The 20,758-nt window shown below is 50.7% G+C and overlaps 1 protein-coding gene across 2 annotated transcripts in view; it reads left to right on the forward strand.

Annotated features, from left to right (window-relative positions):
• MAST1 (microtubule associated serine/threonine kinase 1) overlaps window positions 1–20,758 on the forward strand; it is a 1,484,042-nt gene that overhangs the window by 72,521 nt on the left and 1,390,763 nt on the right. The gene's annotated exons all lie outside the window — the stretch shown is intronic.

The raw sequence follows: 20,758 nt of genomic DNA on the forward strand, positions 1-20,758 counted from the left end.
TGTATCCATTTACTATAGAACAGTGGTGTACAAACTGAGGGGCTGACCCACATAGGGGGGGCCTAGACTCTTTAAAAAGGGATGAAGAAATGAGTTTCAATATGAAATATAAACAGATTTTCTACTGCTTATATTCTATACTAATTTCAGTCACATTTAATCTTTTTTATAGAGCCTGGCGGCGGGGGCGTGTGGAGGGGTCCCTCGACAATCTTTGGCCCGAGAAACAATATTTTTACTCAAAGGGTAGTTCAGTATAAAAAGGTTTCAATACCACTGCTATAGAGTGGCATTTGCAGGCAGCCCTATATAGACCTCAGCACCAGGCGTGTATGGTACAGCTCAGTGTGTGACCAGCGATTCCTATCCTGAAATCATTTGATTTGATTCAGAACGTTTTATTTTATTATTTTGATTTGATTTGCTCTTTTTTTCACTGTGATTAGATGTTAGTTCTGCATTTACTTAGGTAATTGCATTCACTTGAGTAAATGCCATAATTAATCTCTGCCCCTTCCTGCCATTCAGTACACAGGATTATTTAGATACTGGTAAGCGCTGTCCCCCCTTCCTCCTGGATTAGCCTTGCCCTTGGTGCAGATCCGACCATTGAGTACGTAGGGCCTCATTACAGTTTTGCTGGTATCCCTGCCTTACCGCTTCGGCCGCCTGATATTCCAGTATTACCAGGATATTTTACGGGCAGCAGAGACGACAGTAAATTCCCATTCCATGGAGTCCTATAATACTCCATGGAATGGGATTGCTGTAATTACTGCCACCAGTAGTAGTGCTGCCGTTGATTCCGGCATATATTTGCTGGTAGGAGCCTGAACTCCTGGCAGGTCAGGCCTGCCGGTAGTTCACTGCGCCCACTGGCAAACCTGTGTTTCCGTATTTTTTCCAGACTCGGAAACTCCTAATGAGCCCCACAGGATTTTCTAGATACTGGTACACCCTGCGTCCCCCCCTTCCTCCTGGATTAGCTTTGCCCTTGGTGCAGATCCACCTATTCAGTACACAGGACTTTTTGGATACTTATACACCCTGTCCCCCTTCCTCCAGAGTCCTAGATTGGCCTTGCCCTGGCCCTGGTGCAGACCCGCCCATTCAGTACACAGGATCTTTCAGATACTAGTTCACCCTGTCCCCCTTCCTCCTGGATTTGCCCTGCCCTGGCCTTGGTGCAGATCCGCCCATTCAGTACACAGGATCTTGTAGATACTGGTATACCCTGTCCCGCTTCCTCATGGATTTGCTTCGGCCTTGGTGCAGATCCGCCCATTCAGAACACAGGATTTTTTAGATACTGGAACACCTTGTCCCCCTTCCTCCTGTGTTAGCCTTGCCCTTGGTGCAGATCTGCCCATTCAGTACACAGGATCTTGTAGATACTGGTATACCCTGTCCCGCTTCCTCCTGGATTTGCGTCGGCCTTGGTGTAGATCCACCCATTCAGAACACAGGATTTTTTAGATACTGGCACACCATGTCCCCCTTCTTCCTGTGTTAGCCTTGCCCTTGGTGCAGATCCGCCCATTCAATACACAGGATTTGTTAGGTACTGGTACGCCCTGTCCCCACTTCCTCCTGGATTTGCCTTGGTGCAGAGAACGGTGCATTTCTCGCAGAGCATAGCAAAGGGTTAGGAAGCCAGAGCGCTAGGGCAGTTCACCGTCTTCTTGAAAAACTCAGTGTTGATTTCTGAACTCTCGCATTGCTCAATTGCTTTTGTATTACTACATTGGAGCTTCACTCTCTGATTCTTTGGCTTTTTTTAAATGTTCATAATTTTAATTTTTTAGCTACTTTTGCCCTCATTCTTCACATGAGGTTGGGTCCGGCATGTGTCCATTTTCTGATGTGAAGCTACAGGAATCTGTGTCTCTAGTTCCTCAGCTACTTGGCATCATTGGCCTGGCTCTACTCTTTACGGTGCTCTTTTGTTTCTGGCCCTTACGGACAAGCTTCACCATTACATCAAGGTCTTAATATCGTAGTTCCTCTGGCCTTTGAGGACTTTGTTGAGAGGAAGATTCACCCAATCTATTGACCTTCAACACACTCTTCCAGAGTTCCCTTTAAGATATCGACTAGTCTTTATTACGGAGGTGACTCCAAGGTCCAAGTGGTAATTTCTGAACCTGGAGAACACCCGCGACTCAACGGGCTGATTCCGGACACTGCTCTGAAGCCCATAAGGACTCTATCGTGAACTACTTCTGGTGACATATACGGGAGCAGAGGGTCTGATACACTCACTAGCCACTAACTTAACAGCCACCACATCAGATACACGCTCTGAGGCTACAGGCTAAAGGCTACTGAATTGGTACTACGCCTCCAGTTCAAGGATAAACCTGAGACCCTTTTGGGTTCTTTCTCTTCTTCCCTTGAGCCCCCCTGAAACAAGCAGAGGACAGTCGAAGCCAACCCGCAGGACCAGTAGCAACCGCAAGCTTGGGTGGAGCTCTGCCGATGCGCCAGGACAGAAGCGCAAATCTTGTGAATCATATCATCGCCCCGTTTCCCAGAACCCACTGCATATTTAAGTGGTGAAGCACCCTCCCATAATGCATCAGGCATGGCTTTCCTGAAAGAGGAAGACACAAGCCTCTACTGCAAGATCATTGGCCCAAGCCGAGAGGGCTTCTCTACAGTGGCCTTGATGTTGGTTAGATCTGTTCCTCTAGCTGGGGGCCAGTGGAGGAACAACGAAGACACTGTTCCAGTGTTTTTGGAGGGGAGAACCTCTACGCTTTTCCCCCATCGCATTCGAAAAGTCGAATTTTGTGCTGTCATCTTTAGACTTGTCTTCGAGGTGACACAAACCCTTGCCATGCCCTCGTCTGCATCCGTTCGCGTGTGGGCACTGGTGATCTTCCATGCACACGCCAGTCCTGCTTGCTGTTCTGGTAGTGTCTGCTGCACTCCCCTTACAGAAGGGACACTGATTAGTCTGTATCCTTCTCCAGCATTGGATCTTTCATGGATTCACATGCTTAGAATATTCCCTGTCGTCAGACTGGGACCCCTTGGTACACATATATAGCCTTTTCCTATAGGAAAACTTCCGACACTTTTGTGTCCTATCCTCGTCCTTTTAGGACCCGCCTGCGCATGCTCCGCAGGCCGTCCCAGTATAAGAGGCCCTCCCCCGCGGTTCCCCTTCAGATTTCAACCGTCTCCAAAGTAGTGGGATCTCCTTGTGTTGTCTTACTATTTGGTACTAGGTTGCCTTATTGGATTTCGAGTACGATATGTCCTCTGTATCAGGAAAAGCGCTGTTCCGTCCATGCGCGACGTGCGGCTTGAAAAAGGTTTACGAGGGGGACGGACATATGGATTGTATATATTGCCTCCACCCTCACCATTCGGCGGATGCCTGCGACATATGCAAGGGTTTTTCTCAAAAAACTCTCAAAGACCGGAACCAACGCCTGGTGGCATGGCTGAATGAGGGTGCGGGGGCATACCCCCCCTCGGAGGTAGGCTCCACACAGTCGGCGCAAACATCACGCCGCGCGGCCTCGTCGGAACCACCGGCGAAGAAATCTAGACCGTCGGAAAAAAAGTCGTCTGGAACTCACTCCACTACAGACTACTCATCAAAGAAATCATCCTCATCAAAAAAGCATGAGAAGGAAAGGAAATCCTCCTCTGGCGATCATCACAGATCGACCACGAGTCGAGAGTCGAGTAAAAGCGGGCACAGTGTGGAGAAGGCGGGACCGCCAAAACCACCTGCGAAGCCTGCGTCGTCAACGGCGATCCTGTCACCGGCCGCCTTCCCGCCACTAGCGCAAGGGGCATCCTCCGTCCCGTCGACAATGGCGTCGACGAGAGCCTCGTCGACGGGGGTCCTACAGGAGGCCTGGAGGCCTGAAGTCTTCGACCCTACCCCCCCAGAGGCTTTGCTACAAAAGCAAGCTATGTTGCTGTCCTCGGAGGACGAGAGCGAGAGAGTGGCTGGCCCAGCAGACCTAGGGCTACGAGCGGCTGCCAAGTCGTCGACGAGGGCATCAGTTACACCGGTATCTGCCCCTCTCCTCAATCCTCAATCGGTTTTGTCGTTGGATATTCTGTCCTCGCTTCAGTCCTTGCTACGGTCGTTGGACCAGCGACTTCCCCAGGCCAGCCTGCCACAGTCACCCGTCGACGAGCCGGGCCCGTCCCGTCAACCGCCGCACCCACGCACGCCAATCTCAACACTGGCGCAGGAGGAAGGTGAGCTGCCAGATTCGGAGTCGGACAGGGGAGCCATGTCAGAGGTCTCGTTATCCCCCTCCAGGGATCCTACCTGGGAGTCAGAGGCGGAGTTAGAAAACCCCAGAAGCCCAGCTCACCCGTCCCCTCCGGACGACATTGCGTCATTCCATTCGATGATGGAGAAGGCATGCAAAGAATTTGGTCTGTCCCAGGAAGAACAGAAAAAGGACTGTTTTTTGTTCAACCACATGGGCAAGAGAACGAGGTCGGTGTTCTTGATACCGATACTTGACCATGTATGGAAAGAGGGGTTGCAGACAATGAGACACCCATTCTCAGAACCAGCAGTGAAAGGACGCCTAGAAAAAAAGTTTAAGGCTCCAGAGTCTACACCCAAATGTCTATCCTCTCAACCAACACCAGACTCGGTGGTGTCGGCGGCGGCAGCGAGGAAGGCAAAGGCACAGCACAAGTGCACAACCCCACCCGAGAATGAAGCAAGACGCCAAGATGCCTTTGGCAAGAAAGTGCTCTCCGTGGGAGCGACCACAGTAAAGGCCGCAAACTCTCTGGCAATTGTAGCCAGATACGATAGGGAGATGTGGCACAGGCTGGCTCCGCTGCTTGATCATCTTCCAGAACAACAGAGGAAGGCGGCGATGCTACTGGTCCGAGAGGGCGAGGAAGCCTCAAATCACGCAATAAACATCGCGGTGGATCTTGCTGAGTCTGGCTTCAAGCAAGTCAATAATGGGGTCGTATTACGTCGACAGTCATGGCTGAAGTGTACCTACTTCAGACCAGAAGTACAATACAAGGTCTTAGGTATGCCCTTTGAGGGAGACCTTCTTTTCGGTGAGAAGGTGGACGAGGCCCTAAAAGGGATGAAAGAAGATTCGGACACGGCACGTTCTTTGGGTGCCCTCCAGAGTGGCAGAAGCTACAAGTCTTTTCGCCCCTTTAGAGGGGCTTCAGGTAATTCAAGATTCTCTTCTGGAGACAGATCCTTTGCCAGATCAGCTTACCCCTCCCAGGGATACCGACGTGCCTCACAATCGGCTAACCGTCGACGAAACTTCCAGTCTTCCAGAAAACGACCATCATACCCATCGTCGGCGAGAGACAAGCAAACTAAAGATTAGCAGTGACGTTCCACAACCCGTTCTGGGGGGAAGAGTTTCAGCGTATGTCGACGAATGGGAAAGGATAACGACGGACCAATGGGTGTTAGACACTATAAGACACGGACACTCTCTTCAATTCAAACACAGCCCTCCGCAAATTCCACCTGCGTTCACCGCTCTGTCCCATATGAAGGCACTGCAACAAGAGGTTTCACTCATGTTAGCGAAGGGAGTGATAGAATTAGTTCCAACATCACAGAGAGGCCAAGGAGTCTACTCAAGATACTTTGTCGTAAAAAAGTCAAACGGCAAATGGCGTCCCATTCTGGACTTACGCGATCTCAACAAGTCCTTAAACAGCCTGAAATTCAAGATGCTCACTCTGCATGAAGTGATCCGCGCAGTTCAAAAGGGAGATTTCCTGGCGTCCCTGGATTTACAGGACGCGTATTTCCATATTCCAATGTGTCGGAAACACAGGAAATTCCTACGTTTTGTAATAGGGCGAACCCACTACCAATTCACGGTTCTTCCTTTCGGGCTCAAAACCTCCCCCAGAACGTTCACAAAATGCCTGGCTCCAGTGGCTGCCTGGCTAAGGAAGCAGAGCCACCATGTATATCCATACCTCGACGACTGGCTGGTAAGGGGATCCTCCCCAGCGTCGACCAACACAAGTCTGCAAGCCACCATGCAGCTTCTACAACGGCTACGATTCGCCATAAACTTCGAGAAATCCTCTCTGCGGCCATCGAGAACGCTGGTATTCTTGGGGGCACAATTCGAGACTCAGCTAGGGCTGGTGAAACCTTCTCTCGACAGGACCTCGAGACTCATTCAACAGGCGGCCCGGCTACGGCGAAACACCAGGATCTCAGTGAGAAAGTATGTTTCGGTCCTAGGGGCCATGGTATCCTGCATCCATCTGGTGAGAAACTGTCGACTTTTCATGAGGACAGTCCAAGAATTCCTCGCAGACCGATGGACACAGGCTCAGGGATCGTGGTCGGACAGGATAACCGTCGACGACGGCAAGCTACTTTGGACCCTTCAGTGGTGGCAGAGCTCCCACAATCTGAACAAAGGTGTGCCCCTACAGGAGCCGGAGTTCCAGAGCACCATAGTTACGGATGCGTCCCTAACCGGATGGGGAGCGCACATGGGTGCTCTACAAACGCAAGGTCGCTGGTCTCCAACGGAGTCACTCCTACACATAATTGTACTGGAACTCAGAGCGGTACGATGGGCCTTGAAGGCGTTCCTACCACACATCAAGAGGTCGCGGGTGCGAATACTGACCGACAATACAACAGCCATGTTTTATCTGAGGAAACAAGGAGGGACACGATCAAGGACTCTCTCCATAGAAGCCCAGAAAACATGGCATTGGGCATCGAAGCACGATATCTCCCTCGTGGCTCATCACCTTCCAGGAGTGAGGAACTGCCAAGCCGACTCCCTCAGCAGAAACATGGCCCAGATACACGAGTGGGAAATGGACATGGGTCACTTGAAGAAAGTGTTCGAGAAATGGGGCCACCCCCCTCTGGACGCCTTCGCGACCAAAGAAAACAAGAAATGCGAGAAATTTGCAAGCAGGTGGCCCCAAGAGGGTTCGGTGGGGGAGGCGTTCTCCTTCCCATGGACGGACATGTTCCTCTATGCTTTTCCCCCGTTTCCCCTCATACGGAAAACAATACAGTGGATACGCAGATACAATTGCCGGGTGATTCTAGTGACACCATACTGGCCGAGGCAACCGTGGTTCTCAGACCTCCTCCATCTATCGCTGGACCATCCCATAGCGTTTCCGAAAGTCCCGTACCTTCTATCCCGGGACAGAGGCACGGTGTGGCATCACGACCCGGACAGTCTCAACCTTACGTCCTGGCTCCTGACTTCTCGGAATTCGGGGCTTTAGACATTTCAGAGGAGTGCCAAGAAATTCTGCAGGCGGCTAGAGCCCCTTCCACTAACAAATCCTACTCCTATAAGTGGCGGAGATTCTGTGAATGGTGTAGAAAACAGCGGGACCTACAACCATTGTTGGTGATGCCGGAAGAAGTTCTACCTTACCTGCTCCTCTTAGCAAAAAAGGGATTGTCCCCCTCATCGATAAAGGTACACCTGGCAGCCATCTCGAGGTTCACAAGGAAGAGGCAGTCGTCTCCTCTATTCAGTGACAGACTGGTGAAACACTTCATGCGGGGTCTATTTCGAGCTTTTCCCCCGGTGAAACGTTTTCCCCCGGCGTGGAGCCTCAACACAGTTTTGGCAGGTTTGATGAAACCGCCTTTCGAGCCTATGGTCACGTCCGACATGAAATTCATTTCGTGGAAGTTGGCATTCCTGATAGCTATCACATCAGCCAGACGTATCTTGGAACTACAAGCGCTGGTCGTGGACCCGCCCTACCTAAGATTCTTTAAGGACAAGGTAGTCCTGGCGACTAACCCTACGTTCGTCCCTAAGGTTCCGACGGTATATCACAAACACTCATCCGTGGTTCTGCCTATTTTCTTCGCCACTCCATCGTCGGCAGCAGAAAAAACTCTTCATACCCTAGACGTTAAGAGGGCTCTGAAATTCTACCTACATCGCACACAAGACATCAGGGCTACTCGGCAACTGTTCGTCGCATATGGTCCGTCGACGAGAGGTAAAGCAATCTCGAAACAGGGATTGGCCAGATGGGTCTCGTCGACGATTGCTTTTTGTCACTCTAAGGCCGGAAGGCCACTGCAAAGACATCCTGGAGCCCATTCTACAAGGTCGATGTCATCCTCAACAGCGTTATGGGCCGGAATTCCGCTGACGGACATATGCCAAGCTGCGGCATGGTCAGTGCCCCACACGTTTACCCGCCACTACTGCCTTGCCAGGCAGCATGCGGAGGAGGTGCAGATCGGAAGAGCTGTCCTGCGCCATCTGTTTCAGTAAGGTAAGCTCCACGTTGTGGAGAGTGTGTTTTCTACCTTTGATGACAGTATACTTTCGGTGGAAAAGGTTATATGAGTAAACTTATTACTGCTGCGCATATGTGTTGAGTAGTAGGGTGAGGGTGCGTTACATTGCATTCTCACCACCGTCTCAAGTGTTACTGCTATACAATCTATTCTAAGCATGTGAATCCATGAAAGATCCAATGCTGGAGAAGGGAATAGTTTCTTACCTGTAACTCCATTTCTCCAGCATTGGTATCTTTCATGGATTCACAGGCGCCCGCCAAGCCTTCCCGGGACTGCAATGTATGTGATGGATACGTTTAACCCTTCCTACTTTGGAGGGGCCGAAATCTGAAGGGGAACCGCGGGGGCGGGCCTCTTATACTGGGACGGCCTGCGGAGCATGCGCAGGCGGGTCCTAAAAGGACGAGGATAGGACACAAAAGTGTCGGAAGTTTTCCTATAGGAAAAGGCTATATATGTGTACCGAGGGGTCCCAGTCTGACGACGGGGAATATTCTAAGCATGTGAATCCATGAAAGATACCAATGCTGGAGAAATGGAGTTACAGGTAAGAAACTATGCCCTTATGTGGCACTGGCCATTCCGAGGCAGGGGCCAGTGTGGCCTACTCACTGGCAACTCCCATACAGCCATATGTCTCTCCGGCCCCTGGCAGACGGATGCCTGGGGAACTTAGGCAAGGCCACAACTTCTGACTAAATGTAATATTACTATAAAACTCTCTTTAGAGATGTCATGCCATGTCCTTTCAGTAACAGATATTTTTGTGTGCCATCTAAAGAGTGCCCTTTTCTTCTACAACCACCAACCGAGCAGGTGATCTGATCTCTTACTGCATGCCCAGCAGCCCAGCTTCTGAGGTTGGGGTCCGAGACCCAGCAAATTGTTGCAGATCCGGGTTTGGACCCTGAGTCTATGAAGAGGAGGCATTCTGTAAGAATAAATAGATGTGCTTAGTTTCCCCCACCACAGCATCTCTATTGCGGCAGCAAATGGAAAATGTAGCGGCATGAATGCACATTTTGCAGCACAAAACTTTATTTATTGCAGCATTTCTGCAGCACATTTTCTGACCGGTGGATGTGAGATTGGCACAGTGTAGGAGAGAGGCATTGTGCAAGGCAAATTGTTCATTTTCCTGCTGCAATATCATGGAGGGTCTGTCTAGACAGGGAGAACAGGTGTATAGGCAACACAGGTAATACACAGTTTAGCAAAGCCCCTTCTTTCACCATAGGCGGGAGAATGCTGATGTTGTTCTGTCCATCTGTGATGACCGCAAGTGAAAGGGCATTTTGGTCTTTACTTCTGCCTTACCACCTGACGGGCAGAAGGAGTTTGCGGCCACAATCAATGTGAGAAGCAGATTTCCATAGTTGTACTCCAGGCTGTCCACAACTATATGTACATGGTTATTAGGTGCATAAACCTTGGGGTGGGCATAATATGACAGGCCAGGATTAAGGCCCTGTACCTCCCGGCAATGTTTTAGGTCTGCCCATTGACAGGAAAACATATTTTTGGCATTGAGGTGGGTGAGCAGTTGGGCAAGTGCAAGACAAGTGCTACCACTGCCAAGGTGTCAGGAAGTTGCTTGAAGGCATAACCTCAGTCGCTTTCGTGAAGTGACGGGGGTCACCTTTCATAGGGAGACTTTCCCCTTGAGAGGACAGCCTGCAGAGTATAAAAAACAACCTGACAGCCCAAGGGCTGAAGTGAAAAGGCAGGAGCGACCAGCGGTGCTAGAGGGAAAAAAGAAACAAACACACGTGAGATCAAACACCAGGACAGTAAACCAGGCACACGCCACCTCCCTCTCCTCAACTCCTACCTGCTGCTATGACAGAAAGCGCAGGGAACCTATAACTCCTACCACATTGTCAACTGGGAGTTCCACTTCAAGCACCCTCATCAAACGTGGTTGCAATGCAGAAGACGAAAAGGAGGCCTTTGATGGACAACCGTGACCCGTATGGCACGAGGGTGCAATCTGGAGGGACAATAAATAAAGGTTCCAGAGGAGGAGAGTTTAGTTCTTGAAGATCACTGCAAATGTCCAAAATCCAGCAAATCGAGCAAGGGAATAAATCAGCAATAATCCAAATTTCCAAAGCAAAACCCAAAGAAAACAAACAAAAAGAAAAACACTGCAATCCACAGGGGTCAAAAAACATTGTAGCAGTTTAAGGGGAGGCAGGACAATCCAATGAAAGCATTCGCAGAAGCCAACTAGACAAATCAGCAGTCCAAAATGAAGCCAGGCGCCAAAACTGACAAGGAACAGGAGTAGGCAGTCCAGGTAAGCAGGAGAGGTCTGAAGGCAAAAGGATCAGTGAAGCAAAGCGGAAGGAAGGAAAGGAGCTCACCGCAAGTATAGAACACATTTAAGGAGCATCGCACTGCTTTCCTCGAGTCCATAAATACTTGTCTTTGCGGTGTTCGAGTGGCTTACGGGTAGCGCTGTGACACTAAGACGTGAAGGCGTCACGTGATTTCGGATGCGGAACCATGGGGATTGTAGTCCTGAGAGTTGCTGAGAGACAGGGACCCACTGATAACACAACTCTACTCCTCTGCATGCAACGCCATGGAAGGCGCCAGCAACGTGTATAGGTACAGGGTCGGCAACCCCCGGGAAGCAAGTGAGTCATGACACAAGGTTGTTGGCCCTATCTGAAGTGCTCCATTAATTAGCCCTACAGCACCAGTCAGTTCAAGGATAAATGCATGCAGGTTAGTCCAGCAGTCAAAGTGACCCTGGGAGGATAGATGCAGGTAGATCAGTCCAGGAGATCCAGGCAGATAAGTCCAGGAGTCAAAGTGATACCCGGGAGGATAGATCCAGGCAGATCAGTCCAGAAGTCAAAGTGACCCCGTGAGGATAGATGCAGGTAGATCAGTCTAGCAGTCAAAGTGATCCCTGGGAGGATAGATCCCAGCAGCTCAGTCCAGCAGTCAAAGTGACCACGGGAGGAGAGATGCAGTTAGATCAGTCTAGCAGTCAAAGTGATCCCGGGCGAATAGATCCAGACAAATCAGTCCAGCAGTTAACGTGATCCCTAGGAGGATAGATCCAGCCGGATAAGTCCAGAAGTCAAAGTTATCCACAGAAGAATAGATCCAGGTAGATCAGTCCAGAAGTAAAAGTGTTCCCTGGGAGGATAGATCCAGGTAGATCAGTCCAGGAGTCAAAGTGTTCCCTGCGAGAAGTTATCCTCGGGAGGATAGATCCAGGCAGGTCAGTACAGCAGTCAAGGTGATCCCGAGAGGATAGATTCAGGCAGATAAGTCCAGGAGTCAAAGTTATCCACGGAAGGCGAGATCCAGGCAGATCAGTACAGGAATCAAAGTGATCTCCAGGAGGATAGTTCCTGGCAGATCAGTCTAGGAGTCAAAGTGATACAACGGAGCATTGCATGAGGGTCCTTGGCTCAGGAGCCTCTGCCTCAGAAAAGAAGGGCGAACAACTGCTCCAGGCCACCACCTCCTGCTGGAGAAGCAGTGTGGTTTCCATCTTTCGTTTCCACCCATCCATCAGTAGCTGATAGTTCAGCTTGATCTCTAACAGTGACCAGCAGCACTCGTCATTGGGACCGACTGTGAGGAATTGACATCCAACACGGGTGCAAAGCCCTGGATTTTTCGATTTTTATTAACAAATAGAAAGATAATTGTAATTCCATCTCAAAAAGGGGTATTCGAATGGATTGTGTCCTCCCACGTATTCCTCATCTTGTGATAATTTGTTTCGCCTGCTTTGCTGTATCGGAAAAAGAAATTCGCCAGAGGGCGCTGTGCTCGAAGTCGTGGCGTCGAATGTCCCTCGACGGCTCCGTACCGTGTCAACGTCACCAATGGTATAAATGGCTCGAGCCACGCCCGTTGGCTTCAGTTCCGTTTTTCCGATGGCTTCGCTCTCGTGAACGGCGCGCTTCGAGATTTTCTGTCAAGAAAATGTCTTCTTCATCGACCGCTTGGACTCCCAAGACTGATGTACATCACCAATCCTCACCATATCTGTTTGTGGTGTCTGGGCTCAGACCATCGAACCGGCGACTGTTGACCCCCTCGAAGAAACCTCAGAAAAGCCAGACCCTGGTCGCTCCTTTGGACGACGCAGGGAAGTCGGGAACTACAACGGTTAAGTCTAGTAGTACCCATAGATCTCAAGTCGACAACTCGTCGAGAGATCCTCGAGGATCGAGTGCCTCTCCGATTCCTCATAAGAAACAAAAATTGTCCAAGTCGGTTGCAACTTCGTCAACGCCATCGGCGCCGACTGCTCCGATAACGAAGCCTACTTTATCCTCAACGCCTTTGTCATTATGAGGAAGAAGAGAGAAGGTTTACACCTTTACCAAGATCGGACTTCTTTAGGTCCATGTCATCAATATTTGAGGAATCTGGTTCAGATGATGAGGAGGTCACTCCTCTTGGAGTAAAATATGGGACTAGACAAGTTCCAGAGGAACTGATAAATCCTGAGACAAAAATGAGAGATCTATCTGAAACTCTGCATTCTGCTAGTGGTGTGGACACATCACCCGAATTGGAGTTTGCTGCACCTGATCCTGCAGAACATGCAGACTCAGGGTATAGGAATTTGATGAGTAGGGTGATTGAGTATATGGGTTGGGGAAGAGCCTCCCCTACGTTTGAACAAGATGATATGACGGATATAATAGTCCGAGGACCCCGGAAAGATCCAGTTCTCCCCTTTCATAGGGCAATGCAAAGAACAGTTGAGAAAAACTGGGAAAAACCTGATAGCATTGCTGCAGTAGACAGCAATCTCCCAAAAAAGTACAGAACTTGCACTTCTGACCCAGAATACCTGAGAAGACACCCTACTCCAGAAAGCTTGGTTATTCAGGCAGCTACTGCATCCAAACAAGGAAGCATACCCAACCATACCTCCGGACAAGGAGGATAAAAAGGTTGATGCCTGGGCTCGTAAAGTTTTTACGTCAGGTAGCATGGCTTGAAATCTACCAATGTCACCTGTACCCTGGCCAGGTTCACACATACCCTGTGGGAATGCATTTCGGCGGCAGCTGAGCATATTCCGGAAGGCGAGGAAAGGGAAGGCTTCCTGAATATAGTCAATGACGGTAAAGAGGCAATGGGGGAATGCCTCCAGTCTGGACTTGATACTGCTGATAGTATTAGCAGGTCCAAGGCATCAAGCACAGTGCTTCGCAGATTAGCGTGGTTGAGAAAGTCAGGGTTTGCACCAGATGTACAGACCAGGCTTCTAAACATGCCCTTTGATGGCTCGAGGCTGTTTGGTAGTAAGGCTGATGAGAGCCTGGAAAAACTACAGACCTCGAAAGCGGCAGCAAAGTCCCTTAGTGCCTACATGCGACAGCCTCAGAAACCCTATTCGGGCTCATCTTCCTGGAGGGGTCGTCCTTTTTGATACTACTCCTCTGTTGGTAGAGGAAGAGGACAGGCTTTTCAAACGGGTAGAAGAAATGTCACTCGTGGTGGACAAGCAGACTACAAAGCCATCTTCAGGAACGGCATCTATGCCCTCAGCCGCTCCTACAGCCACCTCCAAATCTCTCTGAGGTCTTATCATACAAAACACCTGAGGGAGGCAGAATCTCTCAACATCTGGAAGAATGACAAGGCATTACTTCAGATGCATGGGCACTGGAGACAGTAGCTCAAGGTTACTGCCTACCCTTCATAAAAAGACCTCAAGATCATCCACCAGGAGCCAGCCCTACCAAAATTCCAGATCCGCTCCTTTGGCAGGAAATTATAACCCTGCTAGAGAAAGGTGCAATAGAACATGTACCTGTAGCGGAGAGGAACAAAGGCTGGTACTGCCCCTATTTTTTTATCCCCAAAAAGGACGGAGGATTGAGACCCATCTTGTACTTGAGGAAATTAAACAAATTTGTCAGGAAGGACAAGTTCAAGATGGTAACCCTTTCTCAGATCCTTCAGGCTCTCCAACTCCAAGACTGGTTGGTATCATTGGACCTTCAGGATGCCTATTTTCATGTGCCAATCCATCACAAGCACAGAAAATACCTGAGGTTTGCAGTTGGCAGTTTTCACTATCAGTTTCGAGTTCTGCCATTCGGGCTGAACTCCGCCCCAAGGGTTTTCACCAAACTGATGGCGGTAGTGGCAGCGAGTCTCAGGAGAGGGGGGATTAACGTATACCCCTACCTGGACAACTGGCTAATAAGAGCATGTTCTCCAGAACAAGCTCAGGAACACCTGTCGATCACCTGCCACTTCCTCCACAAACTGGGCTTCTCCCTCAATTTCAAGAAGTCCCACATGGTACCATCCCAACAATTCCAATTTATCGGAGCAGTCTTGGACACTTCCTCGGGGAAAGCCTCACTGCCCGAGGTGAGAGCTCTCCACATCCAGCAGATGGTAACACAATTCCAAAAAGCCCAGCATCTACCGGCCTTAGATTTCCTGAGGTTGCTCGAGGTTGCCGGTAAGCGAAAAACATTGCCGGTAAAAGATTACCGGCATCGCTTACCGCGCCAGTGTATTCTGACCCAGCAACCCGGTATTAGCGGCACCCTAAATAACGGTGCCGCTAATAGCGGCATGGGCTCATACACGTGACACATCACTGGCACAAATTAAACAAATAATGCATATCGATGACAACAAGTAAGAGGCACAACCAGGCCACCATGGTGATGGCAAGCAATGCATGACTGTACATGATGGCAACTGGGACAATGTGGCTAGTGTGACCATGCATAGAACTGCTTGAAAGGGAGGCTAAACATTGTCGTACTACCACAGTACATCCACCTCAGCATGCATGATTACACCCTGCATCATCTATTGAACACCATCCAGACTACCACACCTCATAACAGTTTAGAATGCATCTAGGTGACAATTTTGCATACGTACAGGGACATGTGCATGTCCACACCAAATAGCTGCCGCCATGACTGTACTTCCTGAAGGTGCCAGCTCAGAGTGACACACACCTATTTGTATTTGCTTGCAGGTGACCGAGGATATCCCTTGAGGCCGTGGCAACTTACCCCTGTGCGGAACCCGCAGAACAGCCATGAAGAGGGGTACATCTGTGTGCACACCGACACCCGTGTTGTGATAGAGTAGACCTTTGGCCTGTTGAAGGCGCGTTTCCGCTGCCTAAGCGGGTCTGGTGGGGCACTCCTATATAGGCCTGAGAAGGTGGCAAAGATCACCATGGCCTGTGTCATGCTGCACAACATGTGCGTCCGGAGAAATGCACCACTGCCACCTGACATTGGCATGCATGCCCTTGGTGAGGATGATGAGGATGGAGACGGAGGTGAAGTAGCCCCCCTGCTAGTACATGGTGCATGGGATGGCCATGCAGTACGACAAGCACAGATTCACAAATACTCCTGACCCACAGGGACTATGAAAGACATGTGTCAGTCAGACACTGGGCCAATGTGGACATGCACACAGGGAATGTTGGGAGTTGGGCACTGAACACTGTAACACATTGGCCCTCATTACAACCCTGGCGTTAAGGGGTTAACGGCGCCGTAAAAGGTGGCGGCGCCGTTAACCCCTTAACGCCTGATTACGAGGTCCCTTTGCGGGTTGGAGATTTTAACACCTGCTTTTTGCAGGTGTTAAAAACCAACCCGCAAAGGGACCTTGGTGCTAAGTACGGTGCCGCAATTTGCGGCACCGTACTTAGGGCCTCCCCCATTCCCATTGAGCCCTATGGGGCAAAAATGGGAATGGAGAAGGGCCATGGCGGCATGGGGAATTACCTCCCCGCCAACCTCGGAATGGGGCGGTAATTCCCCATTCCGCCATGGCGGAGTCGGTAAGTTACCGGCATGGACCATGGTGCTACTAGCACCATGGTCCAACGCCAGGGTCGTAATGAGGTGCACACGAAAATAACAATGTCCAGCCATGGATTTTTCTTATCACGTGTGTATTATTTACAACAGCAAAAATGTGCCCACTCCCCCCTCCCTAACCCCCCCAACAAACTCCCAGACCCCCCCAACAATCTCCCAAACCCCCCCAACCAACACCAATACCCCCAATAGGCTCCACAAGATGCACCCCTTCACCCCCAACCTTGTGTCCCACTCCCATTGTCCGCCCACACTACTTCCGGGACTTCTTCCTGTCCGGAGGTGGCGTTTCAGTGTGCCTTGCACTCCTACGTGTCTGGCACAATGGGCTGGTGGGGACAGATGAAGCTGGTGTGGAGGTAGTAGGTGAGTCGCTAGCAGGTTCCACATTTCATGCAAGCCGTGGCTGCTGCATATGGAGCAGCATTGAAGTCAGCACCTGTGTCGCCCTCCCCAGGCAGTTCCTCAATAGCCGAGCCGATGCATTAACAGCGGCTGTGTTGGCTGCGATGGCCGCTGTGGTCCCCGCAATTGCTGTGGCAATACCCTGCCTGGTTTCCTCCCCGTCCGCTATGTACTGGCGGAGTAGGTCTAACATGGCCTCCTGTCGGGCCTCCACCATCGACAATCGTGTCTCCAGGGTTTTGGAGGGAGCTGGAGTGGTGGGTTGTGCAGTCACGTGGACGGCATTTTCGGGACTGTACTCCTTATAGGTGGGTAGGTCACAGTCACGGAGGCAGGGATCAGCTTCACTCCAGGTGGGTGACTGCAGGTGTTGGGGCGAGGGGGGGTCACGGGGCTCGGGGTGGCCGGGCATGTCACCTCGGTGTCTCCCTCCAGCTCCACACTGGCATCAAGTTCTTCCCCAGTGGAGGCGGGTGCTTCCAGGGACTCCTCTTCGACAGGTGTGGGTGTGGCCTGCTGGGTCAGTAGTGTGTCAGGCACACTGGCAGCAGGTGTTGCTGGCTGTGTCCCAGCTCGCACAGGCTCATTGGCAGTGGCTGTGGCCTGCTTGCCTCCAGCGAGGTGGTGGTGGTAGCCTTCTTCTTAGGGTGTGAGGTGGATGCCCTCGCGGTGGTCTCCTGGGTTGCTTCTTCCTCATCGGTACCTGGGGGGTAGAAGAGATGCAGGGCATCAGTGATGGTGTGACATGGCAGAGGCATACAATGGTGCATTATTCATTTGATCATGCATTCATGTCTTACAGGTGTGTCACGCAGGGTATTCAGATGGGGCATGTTAGCATTCACTGCATGGCAGGTGGCATGCCGTTGATATGGGGTTTGTGTGTTGGGTTACATGGGCATGGTCCTGGTATGTTGCCTGTGTGTAGGTTATGGGATTGGCACTCAGCATGCATTTCAGTGTGGCAGGGTTTGGGCCGCAATCTTGACTTGGATATGTTGATGTGGGTGTAGGGACATGCATTGCCTTGCCTAGTCTCACATTCACGTCGCTAGTGCTAAGTCATGGTTTCCCCTACAGGGATGTGCAGGGTCACTCACCTCTTTCTGTGGATGATGCCGCACCCATCTCCATCTCTCCGAATCCCTCTATTGACTCAGGATCAATAAAGGTGCTGGCAGTCTCCTCCCAGGGCATCAGCTTAGCAGGTGAATGTGGACCCCCACCTGTCTCCATGGCCGCCCTCCTGTTGCTCGATAGGATGTTTCGCACCCTCAAGCGGAGGTCTTCCCACCTCTTGCGGCAGTCACGCACGGCGCGTGGGGTGGTCCCCATGGCCGACACCTTCTGGGCAACCTCCTGCCAGATTTCCTTTCTCCTAATCTGGGATTCTCACTTCATATCATTGCTTTTCATTATGGCTGCATGTGCAGCCAGAGTGTCAGCAAGCATATTGAGCTCAGCGTCTGAAAAACGCTGCTTCCGCTGCCGGGTGGCCTTGGACATCCTCAGGGTTTTCCAACACAGCACGACACAAAAAGATTGGTGGATAGGGAGGATGGCAATGGATTGTGTTTTTAAAGATGGCCGCCGGCCCATTTCCCGTTCCTGCGCGATGACGTAATTTCCGGGTCCGGTTTTGCGAACCCGGTATTAGCATGGTGGTATTACCAGCCCGGTATTTAGGGGTTGCTCTGAGGCGGTGCCGGTATCGGCGGGTCCCGTGATGCCGCTATCGGGGGGGTTGGAGGGCCTTTAGCGGCATGCCGGTATTACCATTACCGGCATGGGGGTTCGCACGTGCTCACGCACTCGTAATCACCCGCTATTAGCGGGGTCATACGAGCACGGACCTGCTCTTACCGGCATGCCGGTAATGAACCCGTTTTTACCAGGCTACTCGTAATGAGGCCCAAAGTGATTCTAAAAGTAAAACCATCTTTCTTACCGAAAGTAGTTTCCGACTTCCATTTGTCGCAGAAAATTGTTTTACCAACATTCTATCCTCCTCCTCATTTGGGAAAAGAAGAGGAGAGGTTACATAGGCTGGACCCCAAGAGGGCTCTCAGTTTTTACATTGCAAGAATGTCAAAATTACGTCAAGACGAACAACTTTTTGTGGGATACACAGGTCGTAAATTGGGGTTAGCAGTAACAAAACAAACCATATCCCGCTGGATTATTCTAGCCATATTGGAATGCTACAGATTAGCAGGAAAAGACCCACCGGATGGGTTACGTGCTCACTCCACAAGAGGAATGGCTACTTCTGTGGCTTTGAAGAGGGGAGTCCCTGCAAAAGAAATTTGTTCAGCTGCTGTCACGACCCTCACCCAAAACCCCCTCTGGCAAACGCATTGGCCAGGTGGAGTCAGGACTCGGGCCTCTAGAGCCTGGCATCCTCTTCAAAAGACCTCATGGGGCCAGGCACAATGTGCTTGGGAACTACTTTATTGTATTGTCAGCCAACATGGAGGCATCCACATAGCTTGGTTCCTAAGAACCAGGCTATGTGGTTTAGTGTTTTGGGTGTGGCAGGCCTGGAACTACTTTCCCGGGTACTATTTTACCTGGGCTATATAAACCACACCCTGACTGCAGAACATGCTTTGTGTTACTTTGCAAATTAACAAGTGGGGTCCTGGGAGTCCCTCTGCCAGACATTAGTCCTGGTTACGAGAGACTTACCCAGAGTCTTTAGCTCCCTATCTTTCACAGAGAAGAAATATCCCAAACATATCAGTCTTTGTCTTTGCAGCTTGCAACGTGACACTCACTGTGTCCAGCTATTCCCTCGAACCTCGGAGAAGCATAACCTGCAAGGAGACAAAAGAAACCTCATTAGCAGCAGCATCTTACCTGCAGTCTTCATCTTTAAACACTCGCAGCTACTGAGAACAGCTTCCTCGAATCTGCACGCCTCCCGGACAGAACGACCTGAAAGAGGAAGATAGAGGCAACATTAAAGAAAGCTGTAGAGACATTTACAAATTACGAACTGCTCAAAAGGCTTACCTGGCTGGTCGCCTCTCGGCTGGCACCACTCCAGACATTCCACTCGCAAAACACAGGTTAGCAAAGGCAAGACTTTGCAGCGCTGCGCATAGCGCTTACCGCATCATAGCGCTCTTAAGGCGCCATCATTTACCAGCGGGGCTCAACCAAGCCAGTTCGCCGCGCTGAAGCTCTGCATACCTAAGGGAGAAAAAAGAGACATTTTAAACAAAGAAAGGCATGCAGGATAGCAACAAAACTAAAGAACAGCAATAAGACCTACCTGAACAATATCAAACGGGCTGGCGTCAGTGAAGTAACTGGACCGCACTTGCCCATGAAAGACAACGCGCCCCTGCAAAGAAGGCAGGATGGAGAGCACGCTTAATTCTACCACAAGGTGAGGAGAGGGCGCCAGAGGGACTGAAAGCATACGGGGTGGAGGGAGGATACTTACCCCAGTTGGTCAGTCTTGAACACAGTCCTCCTGTATTTTCAGGCAGAACCTTCCCCGCAGACCACATCAGGGCAAAGCTGAGAAGCATACCAGCGAGTAACCCAGCTGGGTGGCTTCCCTGTGGATACCAGGTGAGCGTAACAGAACACGAAGCCTATCATAACAAATCCACATGGGCGCCATGGAGACATCAGAAATGGACCAATTGGCCCAATTACTAGGAGAGCTTCCTGCTGAGGTTCATTCTGCCCAACAAGAGACTAATGCCCTCCGGAGAGACCTAATAGTGACCAAAGAACGCACTGAAAAGATTAGCAGGCAATACTTGCAATCACAGGCAGGACAGCACCTCTCCCTGGAAGCAATCCAACGATGCAAAACACAGCCATACCACCCGCTCCGGTAAAGATCAGGTTACCTTGAACAGTGCCCCTGGCACCACCAGAAAGGTTCTCAGGCGACCCACGGAAGTATGCAGCATTCATCAATCAGTGCCGCCTTCATTTTCTTTGTAGGCCTGGAGCATTTCCACAAGACCAAGCTCGGGTAGCTTTTGTCTTATCAGACCTGAGTGGTAGTGCAGCAGATTGGTCGGTGCCGTTGGTAACCCATGACGATCCTCTATTACATGACTTTGGGGGGTTCCAGAGAGAAATGGAAAAACTTTTTGCTCGCCATACCCAGGAACAAGCAGTAGACAATGAACTCTTGTCCCTCCGACAGGAGAATCAGGAC

The sequence above is a fragment of the Ambystoma mexicanum genome, chromosome 3q (assembly GCF_040938575.1).
Source record: "Ambystoma mexicanum isolate Mex_15411 chromosome 3q, UKY_AmexF1_1, whole genome shotgun sequence".
Classification (NCBI taxonomy): domain Eukaryota; kingdom Metazoa; phylum Chordata; class Amphibia; order Caudata; family Ambystomatidae; genus Ambystoma; species Ambystoma mexicanum.